Source organism: Hemiscyllium ocellatum, chromosome 23 (genome assembly GCF_020745735.1).
Source record: "Hemiscyllium ocellatum isolate sHemOce1 chromosome 23, sHemOce1.pat.X.cur, whole genome shotgun sequence".
Classification (NCBI taxonomy): Eukaryota; Metazoa; Chordata; class Chondrichthyes; order Orectolobiformes; family Hemiscylliidae; genus Hemiscyllium; species Hemiscyllium ocellatum.
In genome coordinates, this window is record NC_083423.1 from 3303679 (window position 1) to 3321821 (window position 18143).

At 47.0% G+C, this 18143-nt stretch overlaps 1 protein-coding gene and 1 non-coding gene across 2 annotated transcripts in view; both read left to right on the forward strand.

The window, feature by feature from the left end:
• grm3 (glutamate receptor, metabotropic 3) overlaps positions 1 to 18143 on the forward strand; it is a 252732-nt gene that overhangs the window by 35282 nt on the left and 199307 nt on the right. The gene's annotated exons all lie outside the window — the stretch shown is intronic.
• Positions 8508 to 8626, forward strand: LOC132826970 (5S ribosomal RNA). Its single transcript, XR_009645947.1, has one exon. It is a non-coding gene; the product is annotated as a 5S ribosomal RNA (ribosomal RNA).

Here is an 18143-nt window from a genome sequence, read left to right on the forward strand (position 1 = left end):
CCTTGGGGTTGAAGTATTCCAAGGCAGAAGATGAGGCGTTCTTCCTCCAGGCGTCTGGTGGTGAGGGAGCGGTGGTGAAGGAGGCCCAGGACCTCCATGTCCTCGGCAGAGAGGGAGGGGGAGTTGAAATATTGGGCTACAGGGCAGTGTGGTTGATTGGTGTGGGTGTCCCGGAGATATTCTCTAAAGCGCTCTGCAAGGAGGCTCCAGTCTCCCCAATGTAGAGGAGACCGCATCGGGAGCAACGGATACAATAAATGATATTAGTGGATGTGCAGGTAAAACTTTGATGGATGTGGAAGGCTCCCTTAGGGCCTTGGATGGAGGTGAGGGGGGAGGTATGGGCACAGGTTTTACAGTTCCTGCAGTGGCAGGGGAAAGTGCCAGGATGGGAGGGTGGGTTGTAGGGGGGCGTGGACCTGACCAAGTAGTCACGGAGGGAACAGTCTATGCAGAAGGCGGAAAGGGGTGGGAAGGGAAATATATCCCTGGTGGTGGGGTCTTTTTGGAGGTGGCGGAAATGTCGGAGGATGATTTGGTTTATGTGAAGGTTGGTAGGGTGGAAGGTGAGCACCAGGGGCATTCTGTCCTTGTTACGGTTGGAGGGGTGTGGTCTGAGGGCGGAGGTGCGGAAGGTGGACGAGATGCATTGGAGGGCATCTTTAACCACGTGGGAAGGGAAATTGCGGTCTCCAAAGAAAGAGGCCATCTGGTGTGTTCTATGGTGGAACTGGTCCTGCTGGGAGCAGATACGGCGGAGGTGGAGGAATTGGGAATACGGGATGGCATTTTTGCAGGAGGTAGGGTGGGAAGAGGTGTAATCCAGGTAGCTGTGGGAGTCGGTGGGTTTGTAAAAACTGTCGGTGTCAAGTCGGTCGTCATTAATGGAGATGGAGAGGCCCAGGAAGGGGAGGGAGGTGTCAGCAATGGTCCAGGTAAATTTAAGGTCAGGGTGGAATGTGTTGGTGAAGTTAATGAATTGCTCAACCTCCTCACGGGAGCACAAGGTGGCGCCAATGCAATCATCAATGTAGCGGAGGAAGAGGTAGGGAGTGGTGCCGGTGTAATTAGGGAAGATGGACTGTTCTACATAGCCAACAAAGAGAGAGGTATAGCTGGGGCCCATACGTGTGCCCATGGCTACCCCTTTGGTCTGGAGGAAGTGGGTGGATTCGAAGGAGAAATTGTTAAGGGTGAGGACCAGTTCGGCCAAACGAATGAGAGTGTCGGTGGAAGGGTACTGTTGGGGACATTGGAAGAGGAAGAAACGGAGGGCTTGGAGACTCTGGTCATGGCAGATGGAGGTGTAGAGGGATTGGATATCCATGGTGAAGATGAGGCGTTGGGGGCCGGGGAAACGGAAATCTTGGAGGAGGTGGAGGGCATGGGTGGTGTCTAGAACATATGTGGGGAGTTCCTGGACTAGGGGGGATAGGACAGTGTCGAGGTAGGTCGAGATGAGTTCAGTGGGGCAGGACCATGCTGAGACAATGGGTTGGCCAGGGTTGTCAGGCTTGTGGATCTTGGGAAGGAGGTAGAACCGGGCAGTGCGGGGTTCCCGGACTATGAGGTTGGAAGCTGTGGGTGGGAGATCTCCTGAGGTGATGAGGTTCTGTATGGTCTGGGAGATGATGGTTTGGTGATGGGGTGGTAGGAAGAGTGTCTTCGAGTTGGAGTTTGGCTTCAGCGGTGTAGAGGTCAGTGCGCCAGACTACCACTGCGTCCCCTCTATCCGCTGGCTTGATGGTGAGGTTGGGATTGGAGCAGAGGGATTGGAGGGCTGCGCATTGTGAGGATGAGAGGTTGGAGTGGGGGAGGGGTGTAGACAGGTTGAGGCGGTTAATGTCCTGGCGGCAGTTGGAAATGAAGAGGTCGAGGGTAGGTAATAGGCCAGCGTGGGGTGTCCAGGTGGATGCAGTGTGTTGGAGGTGGGCGAAGGGGTCCTCGGAAGGTGGGCGGGATTCTTGATTGTGAAAGTAAGCTCGGAGATGGAGGCAACGGAAGAAGTGTTTGATGTCACGGCGTGTATTAAATTCATTGATGCGTGGACGGAGGGGGATGAAGGTGAGTCCTTTGCTGAGGACTGATCATTTGTCCTCAGTGAGGGGGAGGTCTGGGGGGGATGGTAAAAACTCGGCAGGGCTGGGAGCTGGGATCTGGTCTGGGTGTGGAGCTGGGAGTGGAGCCTGTAACTGAAGTGGGTGTGGTGGTGGGGGGAATGGGGGTGGAGCCATGAGCAGGGGTAGTGTTCCCCTCAAGGTTCTGGGGGTCGGGGATGGTGACAGTGAGATCTGTGGGGGGCGTGTCAGCAGAATGCAGGTGAGTGGCACTGGTGGGGGTTGAAGTGGTGGTAAACACAGCAGTGGGGGGGGGGGGCGAAGTGCTGGCTAATGGGACTAGTTTGGGTTGGAATATCTGGGTGGCATGGACGGGTTGGACTGTAGAGTTCATTTCTCTTCTGTACATCTCTATGACTCTATGACTCTATAACACTTGGAGGAAGAATTCAGGTTGGAAAGGGCACAAAATGTACTTTGGGTGGGGGATTTCAGTGAGCACCACTGCTCAGTGGTGCAGCAGTAGTGCTACTGATTGAGCTGGTGGTAAAGAACATAGCTGCTGGACTGTGTCTGTGGCAGGTGATGAGGAACCAACAAGGGGCAACAATATACCTGACCTCATCCTTACCAATCTGCTGGCTGCTGATGCATCTGTCCATGACAGTATTGGTAAGAGTGAATACCGCACAGTATCCTTGTGGAGGCAAAGTCTCACCTTCACATTGAGAATACCTTTCATCGTGTTGTGTGGAACAATCACCGTGTTAAATTGGACAGACTTCAAACAGATCGAGCAACTGGGCATCGATGAGGTGCTGTAGGCCATCAGCAGTAGCAGAATTATACTCCAGTGCAATCTGTAACCTGATGGTCCAGCATTTCCCCACTCAACCATTACCATCAAGCCAGGGGATCAATCCTGATTCAATGGAGAGTGCAGGAGGGCATGGCAGGAGCAGCATCTTGCATACCTAAAGATGAAGAGTCAACCACTCTACCATGCCTAACAGCATAAACAGCAAACGATAGAGATAGAGCTCAGTGATCCCACAATCACCAAGTCAGGTCCAAGCTCTGCAGTCCTGCCACATCCAGTCATGAATGGTGGTGGACAATTAAAATACTCACTGGAGGAGGAATCTCTACAAATATCCCCATCCTCAATGATGGAGGAGCCCAGCACATCACTATAAATGACAAGGCTGAAACTTTCCCAGCAACCTTCACCCAGAAGTGCTGAGTGGATGACCCATCTCGGCCTTCTCCAGTGGTCCCCAGCGTCACAGATACCAGTCTGCAGCCAATTCCATTCACTCCACGTGATATCAGGAAATGGTTGGTGACATTAGATACTGCAAAGGCTACGGGTTCTGGCAATATTCCAGCAATAGGACTGAAGACTTGTGCTCCAGAATGTGCTGCTCCTTTAGACCAGCTGCAACACTGACATCTACCCAATAATGTGGAAAATTGCCCAGGTATGTCCTGCTCATAAAAAGCAGAACAAATCCATCCCAGCCAATTGCTGCTCCATTAGTCTACTCTCAATCATCAGTAAAGTGATGGAAGGAGTCATCAACAGAGCTATCAAGCAGCACCTGCTCAGCAATAACCTGCTCAGTGACACCCAGTTTGGGTTCTGCCAGGGTCACTCAGCTCCTGACCTCATTACAGCCTTGGTTCAAACATGAACAAAAGAGCTGGATTCCAGAGGGGAGGGGAGAGTTACAGCCATTGACATCAAAGCTGCATTCAACTGAGCATGGCATCCAGGAGCCCTGGCAAAACTGTATTCGCTGGTGATCATGGAAATCTCTCTGGTGGTTGGCATCATAACTGGCACATAGGAAGATGGTCATGATTTTTGGAGGTCAGTCACCTCAGCTCCAGGATATCTCTGCAGGAGTTCCTCAGGATAGTGTCCTGGGCCCAACCATCTTCAGCTGCTTCATTAGTCACCTTCCCTTCATCATAAGGTCAGAGTGGTGATGTTCGCTAATCATTGTGCAACGTATATCAACATTCACGACTCTTCACATACTGAAGCAGCCCATGTTCAACTGCAGCTGAACCTGGACTGTATGCAGGCTTGGGCTGACAAGGAGCAAGTAACATTCACACCACACAGATGCTGGGCAATGACCATCTCCAATAAGTGACAATTTAGTCACTGCCCCTTGATATTCAATGGTGTTACCATCACCAAATCCCCCGCTAATGGCATTCTTGAGGTTATCAACTGGACTCGTCACATAAACACAGAGGCTGCAAGAGCAGGTCAGAAGCTGGGAATACCACGGCGATTAACTCATCTCCTGACTCCCCAAAACCTGTCCACCACCTTCAAGGCACAGGTCAAGAGTGTGACAGAACACTTTCCACTCACCTGGATTGGTACAGCCCCAACAACACTGAAAAGGTTGAAAATATCCAGTTAAAGCTACCTATTTGATTGGCACCACATCCATAAACAGCCACTCCCTCCATCACTGACTCTCAGTACCAGCAGTGTGTACCAGCTACAAGATGCACTGCAGAAATTCACCAAAGATCGTCAGACAGCACCTTCCAAACCCACGGCCACTTCTATCTAGAAGGACGAGGTCAGCTGTTACATGGGAACATCACCACCTTCAAGTTCCCCTTCCAGCCACACATGATCCTAACTTGGAAATATATCACTGTTGCTTCACTGTTGCTGGGTCAAACTCCAGAATTCCCTCCCTCAGGGCATTGTGGGTCTAACTACAGCACATGGACTGCAGCGGTTCAATAAGGTAGCTCACTCCCACCTTCTCAAGAGCAAATACAGGCTGCAATAAATGCTAGTCCAGCCAGTTGCATTAACATTCCACAAGTGAATTATAAAAAAAAGTTAGCCCTTGCATTGTATCTACCTCTTGCTTCCTTGGATTTTCAACACATCAACATAATTCTAGCTCCACACAGATATTGCATAAATTTTAGAATCTGCCCTGGATTCAGGGGTCATATAGTTTTCGTGTGTGCTGTATCATATCCAAGAATCTATTTTATTGTTATACAGAATACATTAAAAACCCAAACCTGACTTAATGGCTTTGATATCTAAAACCTAAGCCCTTTTGTAGCCATTCAGATCTTTGTCAGAATACGCCTCTTTCCACTGGTTAGAGATGAAAGCTGAACACAATATTATGATCGTGGTCTGAATATCATTTTATTGGACGTGCATTCTTTTCAATTAATTTGCTTGGCTCAAGAATCTTTCGTCTTTGTAACTGCTGAATTGTTCAGTGATGGTACATGAGAGCAGTTAATTTCCACAGCCTGACCTGTTTTAATGATGTACCCTTTTCATAGCATATCCCTCATGTTGAATTATGTGACATCTTAATACCATTTTCTGAAACCTTACACTTGTGAATACAAAGTATCCGCTATGCATCTTCCAAATTCCACTCCCTCTGAATATCTTGTGTTCCCACAAAGCAAGATATGATCTACAAACATAATTTTATTTCACATTGCACTCATCAATTATTTATGAGCCCGACGGATCCCCTGTAGTGCTGCTTGGTTGTACTGGGTCTGCATTGCAGTTTCTGAGTTCTCTGCAGCTTCTTTGCACATTTCAGTCCTTACACTGATGCAGTAACCCAAGAGGCAGTAATGCTTCCCTGAGCCTGTCTAGCATCTCAGCTAATGAGAAGGAAAAGGATTCTTAACTAATGATAAGGAAAATGATACAGAGCTGTGAAGGAGATAGTGGAATGAGTTTGATCAGAGCTGGTTTCTTCCAAGAAAGAAGAGAGGAAAGTGAGGAGGTGAAGTAGTTTATTAGAGATTTCCTTGGGAGGAGGCCTGGAGAAGTCAAAACACATTAACAGACTGAAAGGGGGAGGATGTACAACAGGCTAGTTTCAAAAATGATAGTGATAATCAATTTAGGGTTGTCAATCAAGCTCATAGTGTGGTGCTCTTGCGTTTACAGTAATACAAGTTTCATTAATTAATACACAGAGCCCTATTCTTTACAGACAGAAAGACCATGTATGTGTTCTGTGCCTATTCCAACAAAAAAAATGACAATTCTCAAAGCAAAGCCTGGACTAATCAAATTAACTGGGTTAAACTTTGGAAATTAACTGTCAGTCATCATTCACTAGTGTACTGCCCATATCAACACATCTACTGTTAAGTATTGACCTCTCATACAATATAAATATTGTTTCCCCATGTATTCTTGCGATTTGTCCTGTTGAGTGCAAATGAGAAGCTTCAAAAAAGTATTTTTTTTCACCAAGACTTGAATCATACTGTTCTTTTCTGATTTGTTCCAATAATAACACATCCTTTTCTTCCTTTCCCCCTATCGTGTCAGTAGCATTTTGCAATTCTTCTTTCTCTTGTTAGTGGCTGGATTTTTGTTCAAATTGACTTGGACTGAAACATATAATTGAAAATAATTATTTCTCAGAAGATCAAAACATCCCGGCCTTGCATACAATTTAAAGTAGTGTTTGAGAACCATTGACTCACAGCATTAGAAAAGTGACTTAGATTGTGTTGTTTGAAGCCAGTTGATGCTCCAGGCACTTGGTGTATCTCCAAGATGTTCACTGTCTCCCAAGAGGCAGTAGTTTACCTTTCAAACTGTAAGCTGCTGTTTATTTCGGACACCTGGGTATGACAGGTACACATAGTAACGGATGAACCTTTGGCACTTTCTACTTGCCTTTGTTTTGGTCCAGCCTTCGACATTCATTTGCTCAGGTTTGTGATTTCCAATAAAACAGCTAACAAATATAGAATCATATGAATGTAGTAACCCAGATTTTGCTGTAAATGTGTGTGTGAACATTACAAACAGTTACTAATGGGAAAATTAGCCAGCAGCTTTTGAGGAGGTTGGGATTTCGCCATGAATTGTGAATCACCACAAGTTGCTGATCAGATTATGCCAATCAGTCTTGTCAAAACAGTGTTTTGTCTTAAACCCCAGTGATTATCATAAAGTTGTATCTGTACTTTAATTACCAATTCAACTCACTGCAGAAACTTAATTTGTGTAATTAGTAAAGTAAGTGCCTTTTTAATGATAGGACAATTGATGACAATTTGCAATCGACCTCTGTTGCCCAGAAAGTAAACAATGATATGTGTGGAGCGACAATCCTTCAATCCAAAATTTAAAAGGCACCTAATGGGCAACTGTTTCACACAGAGGGTGGTGCGTGTATGGAATGAGCTGCCAGAGGAAGTGGTGGAGTTTGTACAATTACAACATTTAAAAGGCATCTGGGTGGGTTTATGAATGGGAAGGGTTTAGAGGGATGTGGGCCAAATGGGACTAGATTAATTTAGGATATTTGGTCAGCGCGGATAGGTAGAACCAAAGGGTATGTTTCCGTGCTGTCTAACTCCATGACACTAAGTTGGTCAGACACCATTTCCACGTTCAAAATCTGCGCTGACTCTTCCCAATCGACCCTCTTTTTTCCATGTGATCTCTGAGTATTTCTCAAATATTTCTTTCCAGAAAACCCTCCACTGTTGAAATTAAACAAATTGGTCTATAACTGCTGAGATTATCTTTCCAACCCTTTTTGAACGAAGCTATAAATTCCAACAAGCCAGCCACCACCCCTCACTCTGAATCTTTTTCTTGACCTGATTCGACAGGGGATTTACTGTCATTCTCAGTGTTTCCTGCCTGTTTCTCATTCCTTAAATCTCATTTGGTTAGAAGGATACACAGTGAGGGCAAGTATGCAGTTTACTGTGTGGTTGTCATTGTGTTGTTTGTAATTTGCATTTCCAACAATTGTGTGGGTAAAAATCGAAAGCAAGGTGGTTGTGACCACTGATGGATCAACCCCCATAGCAATTCACATCTTTCAACACTCTATCATTACCCCCTCTCAATTATTGCACCTCTGCATCTATATTATTCTACCTTCAATCCCCACAATTGATTTCCGTAGCCTCCCTCTCAGTTAGCTCAGTTGGTTGGATGACTGGTCTGCAATGCAGATTGGTGCCAACAGCATGGATTCACTTCCCACACCAGCTGAGGTCTCCATAAAGCACCCTCTCCTTGCCTGAGGTATGGTGACCCTCAGCTTAAACCCCACTCATGAGAGAGCAGCCCTATGGTTTGGTAACTTTGCATTACCTTTACTAAACCAGTGGCCCCTGAAAAACCATTCCTCTGTCCTTTGAGTTTCATTAGGGCTGGTCCTTACGTTTAAATCAGTTGGCAACAGCAAATAATACTCTTGCCTGATTTCTGTACAGCTCCCTGACTGTGTTTCCCATGACTCCTGGACTGGATAAACTAGAGCTGCAGAACAGAATGTGGCACACTCACTGGAGTGCAGATTATACAAACCCTGACCACCCTGAGCAGCTAAGAGACCATGTCGAAGCCCCTGGACTGATATTGGATGGTACCTTTGATGCATTGCCTACAGCCATACTAGTCTGAAATCGCCCGATCTCGTCTGATCGCGGAAGCTAAGCAGACTCAGGCCTGGTTAGTACTTAGATGGGAGACCGTCTGGGAATACCAGGTGCAGTAGGTGGGTGGCACGGTGGCACAGTGGTTAGCACTGCTGCCTCACAGCACCAGAAACCCAGGTTCAATTCCCACCTCAGGCAACTGACTGTGTGGAGTTTGCACATTCTCCCCATGTCTGTGTGGGTTTCCTCCGGGTGCTCCGGTTTCCTCCCACAGTCCAAAGATGTGCAGGTTAGGTGAATTGGCCATGCTAAATTGCCCATACCCTTAGGTGAAGGGGTAAATGTAGGGAATGGGTCTGGGTGGGTTGCGTGTCGGTGTGGACTTGTTGGGCCGAAGGGCCTGTTTCCACACTGTAAGTAATCTAATCTAATCTAAAAAAACAGAATTTATGTGCAAGATTACCAAATGAAACATTGTTCTGGGAGCTCCTTCCTGAACGCTGTCTCCCTTGGCCTGACTGAGGATGACTCGCCTTACACTTGGAGACGTAGCTACTTGGTCAAAGTGATTTTGCCGCCAACGCTGCTGATCCATGGTGTAGGTGTGAAGTTACCAGAGCACAATATTATACAACAAACATGTCCACCCCTTTGAGTTATCACTGCCCACCATGCTTAGCCGCCTGGCACTGTGTCTGTGCAAAACGGAAAGACAGGACAGAAGAACTGTGAGCCATAAGGTCAGCTAGAGGGCATCAAATTGAACACGAAGTGAGTGAGCTGTTAGGAAGCAAGCAGAGAGCCTTGAGATGCTACCTGGTCCAATCCATGCATTGGAGCCTGACCTTGCAGCAGCATCCCAGAGAAAGGTGCTGGAGTGCTCCAGAAAGCAGCTTTGATGTGTAAGTGCATGAGAGATGTGCTGTGAGAGTACAGTGAGGGTGGTACCTGCCCAATGTCAATGTCTGTGAACAAGGCGAGGGAGCAGGGAGTTATAGGCAGTCGCTGCCGACAGAGCAGGTCCTGAGGTGTCAGTAACTGCTGACAAGGTTGGAGGATCACAGGAGAAAGGAGCAGGCTACATTCGCCAGGCCAGGGACTCAGACCATCAAGCTTCTATCCTGGGAGGAATATGGCCAGCAGGATGTTACTGAAGCAAGATTAGTGAATGAAGCCATGCTAATGCATGCAGACGGATTCTAATAGGCTCCTTGCTGCTCACTCATGAGATTCTCATCTCACTGTTCAAGAGGCAGTTGGAGAATGGGATTGTTTGCCCTCAATGTCATTATTGCCAAATCCAACCTATTTTCCCAACTTTCCTGCCAAGCTCATTCATCCAGGAGTTGGGAAATCAACAGGATGAGCCTGGCTGCAGTGAAATCGGAGCCAGTGTTTGTTGAGGGACGTTACTACAACTTCATTTTACAACAAGAACTATTTCTACTATTTCCATGGGATTATGTCCCATCTTTTGTGAAGCAATCAAGCATCAATCTTCATATTGTTGCTAACCAATGTAATTTACTTTGCAAATTGCAAATATTGTTCCACATGTATCAACACTTCAATCAATAATTTCTTGTGTTTGAGTCAAGGATATGCAAACAAAACTCATAACAGATTAATGCAGATTATACGAAAAGCCATTTAAAAACTTTGCCTACACAGTAAATTAAATAGCAGTTATTGCACATCGTGCAAAATATAAACTGTAATCCTGCCAAGTGTTTATTTTCCAACAGGTCAGTTTAATTAAAGGAATTTATAGTAAATAAACAAAGCAGCATACAGCAAATTGTGTCAAAAATAAATGAGATTCCCAACATATCCATCTTTGAAAGGTTTACATTCCAGGCTTTTGTTTCAAAATGAAACTAGTAACAGCCCTAATTATGCAGTAAAATGTTCTGAATAATTTATGATAAAGGTCAAACAAAACAAAATCTTAACTATTCAGAATTGGTGAGGGGGGAGGATCATCGACAATTTCACAAATAGCGTCTGCCGGGGGATAGAGTTCTGGAATGAGAATGTAGCACATCATCAAATGTTGGCAAGAGTATTTAATACAGAGGGATAAATCTCTTGACAAGCAATTTTGAATTGAAATGGCAAGCATTTATTTTTTCAACAATATGATTAATTGCCAGCATTCTGTTTTGAGCTCATATTGATGTATTTGTGCTTTTTATTCCCCTGAGATGAGATATTTCTTGTGTAATTTGTTACTATAGCAGTCCATGTTGGTCAAACAATTTACTGCAGGCAACTTAGTCACTTCCACTCTTTGCACAGACAAAGATCACAATCATGTATTTGTCCAGCCTCTTACCTATAGGTGTCAAAATACACACAACCCATACCTCCTGGTATGGACAACAAGAGACATTTCTGGGCAATTTGCTTAAGCACATGTTGAGGTGGTGAGTGTGTGGCAGCACAATTGAAAGTTGGTACTGGTTTGCGATATTGAGTAATGGCTGGGTTCAATTCCCTCACGGACTGTTTTCCATGATGGACATTGTTTCTCAATCTCTCTCCTTACCTGAGGTGCATTACCCTCAGGTTAAACTAACACCACTCAGCTCTCTCGAATGAGATAGCAGCCCTTTGGTCTGGTAAAGCGAGAGCAACTTTACCTTTCGTTTGCATTGAAAACTAAATCCTCTAAAACTCCCAGAAGGTACAATCTAGCATGCATTTGTGCTGAGAGGTACGAGGTTGGACAAATACATGGCTGTGATTTTTGTCCGTGCAAAGAGTGGAATCCCCAAAGCATCAGAGAGTATCTGGCAACTCCAGTTCATTGTTGGTTCCTCTGGACCTCCACCTTGGACACCTGGCACCAACCTCTCAGACCACACTCTGTGAGCAGTGACTGGACACAGCCTGCATCCACAGTCATTGACATCTAGCATTTACCAGCCTCATCAGATCATCATTGGCACATCTCTGATCCCCTTACAGTTGTGGTTTGCACTGCTGGCACCTTTCATTGGGATACAGCCAGAATCCAGGCCCCAGGTAACGAGCTGCGAAACCAGAGCAGGGAGCATCGCAGGGCTCATCTGTGCTCTCTCAGTGCTCACTCACTTTCGTACCAACATCAGTCTTCACTACATCCCTGCCTTGTCTTGCATTGCTTTGTTTTTTTGGCACTTTACCCACTCAGCCAGAGATTAAACGCTCACAGTATTTGTATCCTGACTTCCCTTTCAGTGGAGACATTGAGCTGAACAGCTTGTCATGGTTGTCAGCAGTAATCAGGGCAGGGAGAGGACATGCAGCAAAGTGCCAGTGAGCTACATCAATCTCAGACTTGCAGCTCTTCCCAGCAGCACGTGTAGCAATCACACTCAATGTCCTTTACCCATTGCCCAGGCCTCAGTCTAAGGGGAGCAGTCTCTGTCAAGTCTTCATACAGGGAGCTTGGGCACAGGAGCATCATCCCACACCGATCCAGAGGCTTGGTCACAGTCGGTCAATCACTGAGGACAGTCAGGCTGAGGGAGTCGATACCTCTGCACTCTGCACTGTTGGTGCACTCCGATGTAAGCGGGCCAGGGAAGGGGAGGCAGTCTGGGAGTTGGACAGTTATCAGTCAGGGCTCTAGTCACTCATCCTCCAGGCCTGGCAATCCACGTTGCTCAAAGGGGTGGGCCATGGTTTGGCATTGGGAGGGGGGGTCTGTCCACTAAATTCAAGTAGGTTTATGAGGGACCAATGCTGTGAGAGGGAAGTCTATTATGGAGATATGAGGCATCGTGCTGGGATGCAGAAAGGATTGTGATGGGGACAACTAAATCTATAAAGGTAGGGAGGTGATAGAGCAATGCAAAAATGTTGTGAGAGGATGTGTCAGCAATACCAAGGCCTCCATGAGGAGACACGTCACTCCCATTGCTGGGGTCCGCCATTTTTATTCGATATGCCTGAAGCTGAGGTGGTCAAGTGGGCAGCTGAAGACCCTGCAAACTGGGTGGGAACTTGGGGAAGTGATTGACAGGCAGATGATGCCAAAGGGTGAACGTGTACGTGTCGGGATTCACCGATGGTAAGAGGCTGATCCTGAGACTCACTGTCTGAGGAGTGACCACTATTTCCTTCCATCATGTTGTAATTAAGATGCGCAATGGAGCTGGAAATGGCAACGACCTGCCCCAGAATGAGCGGGGTAAATGTTTTGTGCTGTGAGGTAGAGGCTTCACTTTTGATCATTGTGAAGCCCTTCAAAACGGTAAAACATTGTAATTGTACACACAGTCAGACACACACACACAGACACAGTCACACACAGACACACACAGACACACACAGACACACACACACACACAGACACAGTCACACACACAGTCACATACAGACACACACAGTCACACAGACACACACAGTTACACAGACAAACACATGCAGACACACACAGTCACACATAGGCACACACACAGTCACATAGACACACACAGTCAGACACACACACACACAGTCACACACAGACACACACAGACACACACACAGATACACACAGTCGCACAGAGACACACACAGTCACACACACAGTCACACACAGACACACACACAGACACGCACAGACACAGTCACACACACACAGACACACACAGACACACACACATACACACACAGATACACACACAGTCACACACACAGACACGCACACAGTCACAAGACACACGGACACACACGGTCTCACACACACAGTCACACAGACACACACACACAGGCACACACAGACACACACACACACACACACACACAGACACAGACACACACACACACAGAGTCACACACAGACACAGTCACACACAGACACACACAGACACAGTCACACACACAGTCACATACAGACACACACAGTCACACAGACACACACAGTTACACAGACAAACACATGCAGACACACACAGTCACACATAGGCACACACACAGTCACATAGACACACACAGACACAGAGTCACACACAGACACAGTCACACACAGACACACACACAAACACACACACAGTCACACAGACTCACAGTCACACAGACACACAGTCATACAGACAAACACACAAATACACACAATTACACATAGACACACACATAGACACACACAGTCACACACACACACAGAGTCACACACAGACACAGTCACACACAGACACATACAGACACAGTCACACACAGAGTCACATACAGACACACACAGTCACACAGACACACATAGTTACACAGACAAACACATGCAGACACACACAGTCACACATAGGCACACACACAGTCACACAGACACACACAGACACAGACACACAGTCACACACAGTCACACACAGACACAGTCACACACAGTCACACACAGACACACACACAAACACACACAGTCACACAGACTCACACAGTCACACAGACACACAGTCATACAGACAAACACACACAAACACACACAATTACACATAGACACACACATAGACACACACACAGACACACACACAGACACACACACAGTCACACACAGACACACACTGTCACACACAGTCACACAGACACGCACACAATCACACAGATACACAAACAGGCACACACACAGTCACACAGACACAAACACACAGTCACACAGGCACACACACACACAGTCACACAGACACACACACAATCACACCGACACACAAACAGGCACACACACAGTCACATAGACACACACACAGATACAAACACACAGACACACACAGCCACACAGACACACACAGGCACACACACAGTCACACAGACGCGCATACACAGTCACACACACAGACAGTCAGACACACACACAGTCAGACACACATAGACACACACAGACACACACACTTACACACACAGACACACACACAGTCAAACACACAGACACGCACACAGTCAGACACACAAACATACACACACAGTCACACAGACACACAGAGACAGACACTGACTCACACACAGACACAGGCAGTCAGGCACACACATATATACGCACACACAGATGTACACAGACATACACAGACATACACACTCACACAGCCACAGACCCACACACTTACACTCACAGACATACACAGACAGGCAGACACCGACCCACACAGTCACACAGACACACAGAGACAGACACTGACTCACACACAGACACAGGCAGTCAGGCACACACATATATATGCACACACAGATGTACACAGACAGACACAGACATACACACTCACACAGCCACAGACCCACACACTTACACTCACAGACATACACAGACAGGCAGACACCGACCCACACAGTCACACAGACACACAGAGACAGACACTGACTCACACACAGACACAGGCAGTCAGGCACACACATATATATGCACACACAGATGTACACAGACAGACACAGACATACACACTCACACAGCCACAGACCCACACACTTACACTCACAGACATACACAGACAGGCAGACACCGACCCACACAGTCACGCAGACACATACATACACACACACAGGCACCCACACACACAGAGATATACACAGACAGACACAGACACACACACAGACACACACACACAGTCACACAGACTCACACAGTCACACAGACACACAGTCATACAGACAAACACACACAATTACACATAGACACACACATAGACACACACAGTCACACACACAGTCACACAGACACACACACAGACACACACACACAGACACACACACACAGACACACACAGTCACACACAGACACACACACAGTCACACACAGACACACACTGTCACACACAGTCACACAGACACACACAGTCACGCAGACACGCACACAATCACACAGACACACAAACAGGCACACACACAGTCACACAGACACACACAGTCACACAGACACACACAATCACATCGACACACAAACAGGCACACACACAGTCACATAGACACACACACAGATACAAACACACAGACACACACAGCCACACAGACACACACATAGGCACACACGCAGTCACACAGATGCGCACACACAGACACACACACAGTCACACAAACACAGACAGTCAGACACACACACAGTCAGACATACACACACAGTCAGACACGCATAGACACACATAGACACACACAGACACACACACAGGCACACACACAGACACACACACAGTCACAGTCACACACAGACACACACAGTCACACACACAGTCACACACAGACACACACAGTCACACAGACACACACACAGTTACACAGGCAAACACATACAGACACACGCAGTCACACATAGGCACACACACAGTCACACACAGTCACACAGACACACACAGACACAGAGACACAGTCACTCACAGACACAGTCACACACAGTCACACACAGACACACACACACAGTCACACACGGACTTACACAGTCACACAGATACACACAGTCACACAGACAAACACACACAAACACACACAATTACACATAGACACACACATAGACACACAGTCACACACACAGTCACACAGACACACACACACAGACACACACACAGTCACACACAGACACACACAGTCACACACAGTCACACAGACACGCACACAATCACACAGACACACAAACAGGCACACACACAGTCACACAGACACAAACACACAGTCACACAGACACACAGTCACATAGACACACACGCAATCACACCGACACACAAACAGGCGCACACACAGTCACATAGACACACACAGATACAAACACACAGACACACACAGGCACACACACAGTCACACACACACAGACAGTCAGACACACACACAGTCAGACATACAGACAGTCAGACACGCATAGACACACACAGACACACACACAGGCACACACACAGACACACACACAGTCACAGTCACACACAGACACACACAGTCACACACACAGTCACACAGACACACACACAGTCACACAGACACACACACAGTTACACAGACAAACACACACAGACACACACAGTCACACATAGGCACACACACAGTCACACAGACACACACAGACACACACAGACACAGTCACACACAGTCACACACAGTCACACACAGTCACACAGACACACACAGTCACACAGACAAACACACACAAACACACACAATTACACATAGACACACACATAGACACACAGTCACACAGACACACACACAGTCACACACAGACACACACTGTCACACACAGTCACACAGACACGCACACAATCACACAGACACACAAACAGGCACACACACAGTCACACAGACACAAACACACAGTCACACACACACACAGTCACACAGACACACACACAATCACACCGACACACAAACAGGCACACACACAGTCACATAGACACACACACAGATACAAACACACAGACACACACAGCCACACACAGGCACACACACAGTCACACAGATGCGCATACACAGACACACACACAGTCACACACACAGACAGTCAGACACACACTCACAGTCAGACACACATAGACACACACAGACACACACACTTACACACACACAGACACACACACAGTCAAACACACAGACACGCACACAGTCAGACACACAAACATACACACACAGTCACACAGACACACAGAGACAGACACTGACTCACACACAGACACAGGCAGTCAGGCACACACATATATACGCACACACAGATGTACACAGACAGACACAGACATACACACTCACACAGCCACAGACCCACACACTTGCACTCACAGACATACACAGACAGGCAGACACCGACCCACACAGTCACGCAGACACATACATACACACACACAGGCACCCACACACACACAGATATACACAGACAGACACAGACACACACACACACACAGGCACACACACTCACACAACCACAGCCCCACACACTTACACAACAGACACACACAGACACACGCACACACAGACATACACACACAGACTACACACACAGACACACGCACACACGGATATATACACACAGACACAGACAGGCAAACACACAAATATACCTACAGACACAGACAGAAACACAAACTCACACAGACAGACACAGATACATACACACACTCACACAGCCACAGACCCACACACTTACACACACAGACATACACAGACAGACACACACTCACACACATACACTCGCTGATATACATACAGAATTGGTGAGAGATACCTGTGAGTTATGTACTGAATGTGAACCTCAGGCATTAACCTACTCTGTGCAGAGTGAATCCAAGCTCCTGGCTCTCTCCTCCACATCATGCAGCATCAAGGATCAAACTCAGTCACGGCTGATTCCAAAGTTCCATTGCCTGCACATGATGCAGAGGCAGCTCACTCTACACTGTGCACCACCAAACCTCATGTAGCACCATGGCTCCATCCCTTCAATGTTGTAGTTGTTTATGCTGGGTGAACATTCACTCTCACAGTTGATGAGAAAAAAGTGACATATATTTACAAATGTGGAGTATATTTACAGTGAAGTGTCACCAGTGTGGCCTCAGAAAGTCACCTTCTTTCTTTACCTCCCAGTACATCTCAGAGCAGTCCTGGGTCCTACAGGGAGCCTGCCCCACAGTGGAAACTGTTGCCCTTGGTGACTTGGTCACGTGACTCTCAGGGTATTTCTGTCTAGAGGGCCCAGATATGTTCCACTTACTGTCCTGATCT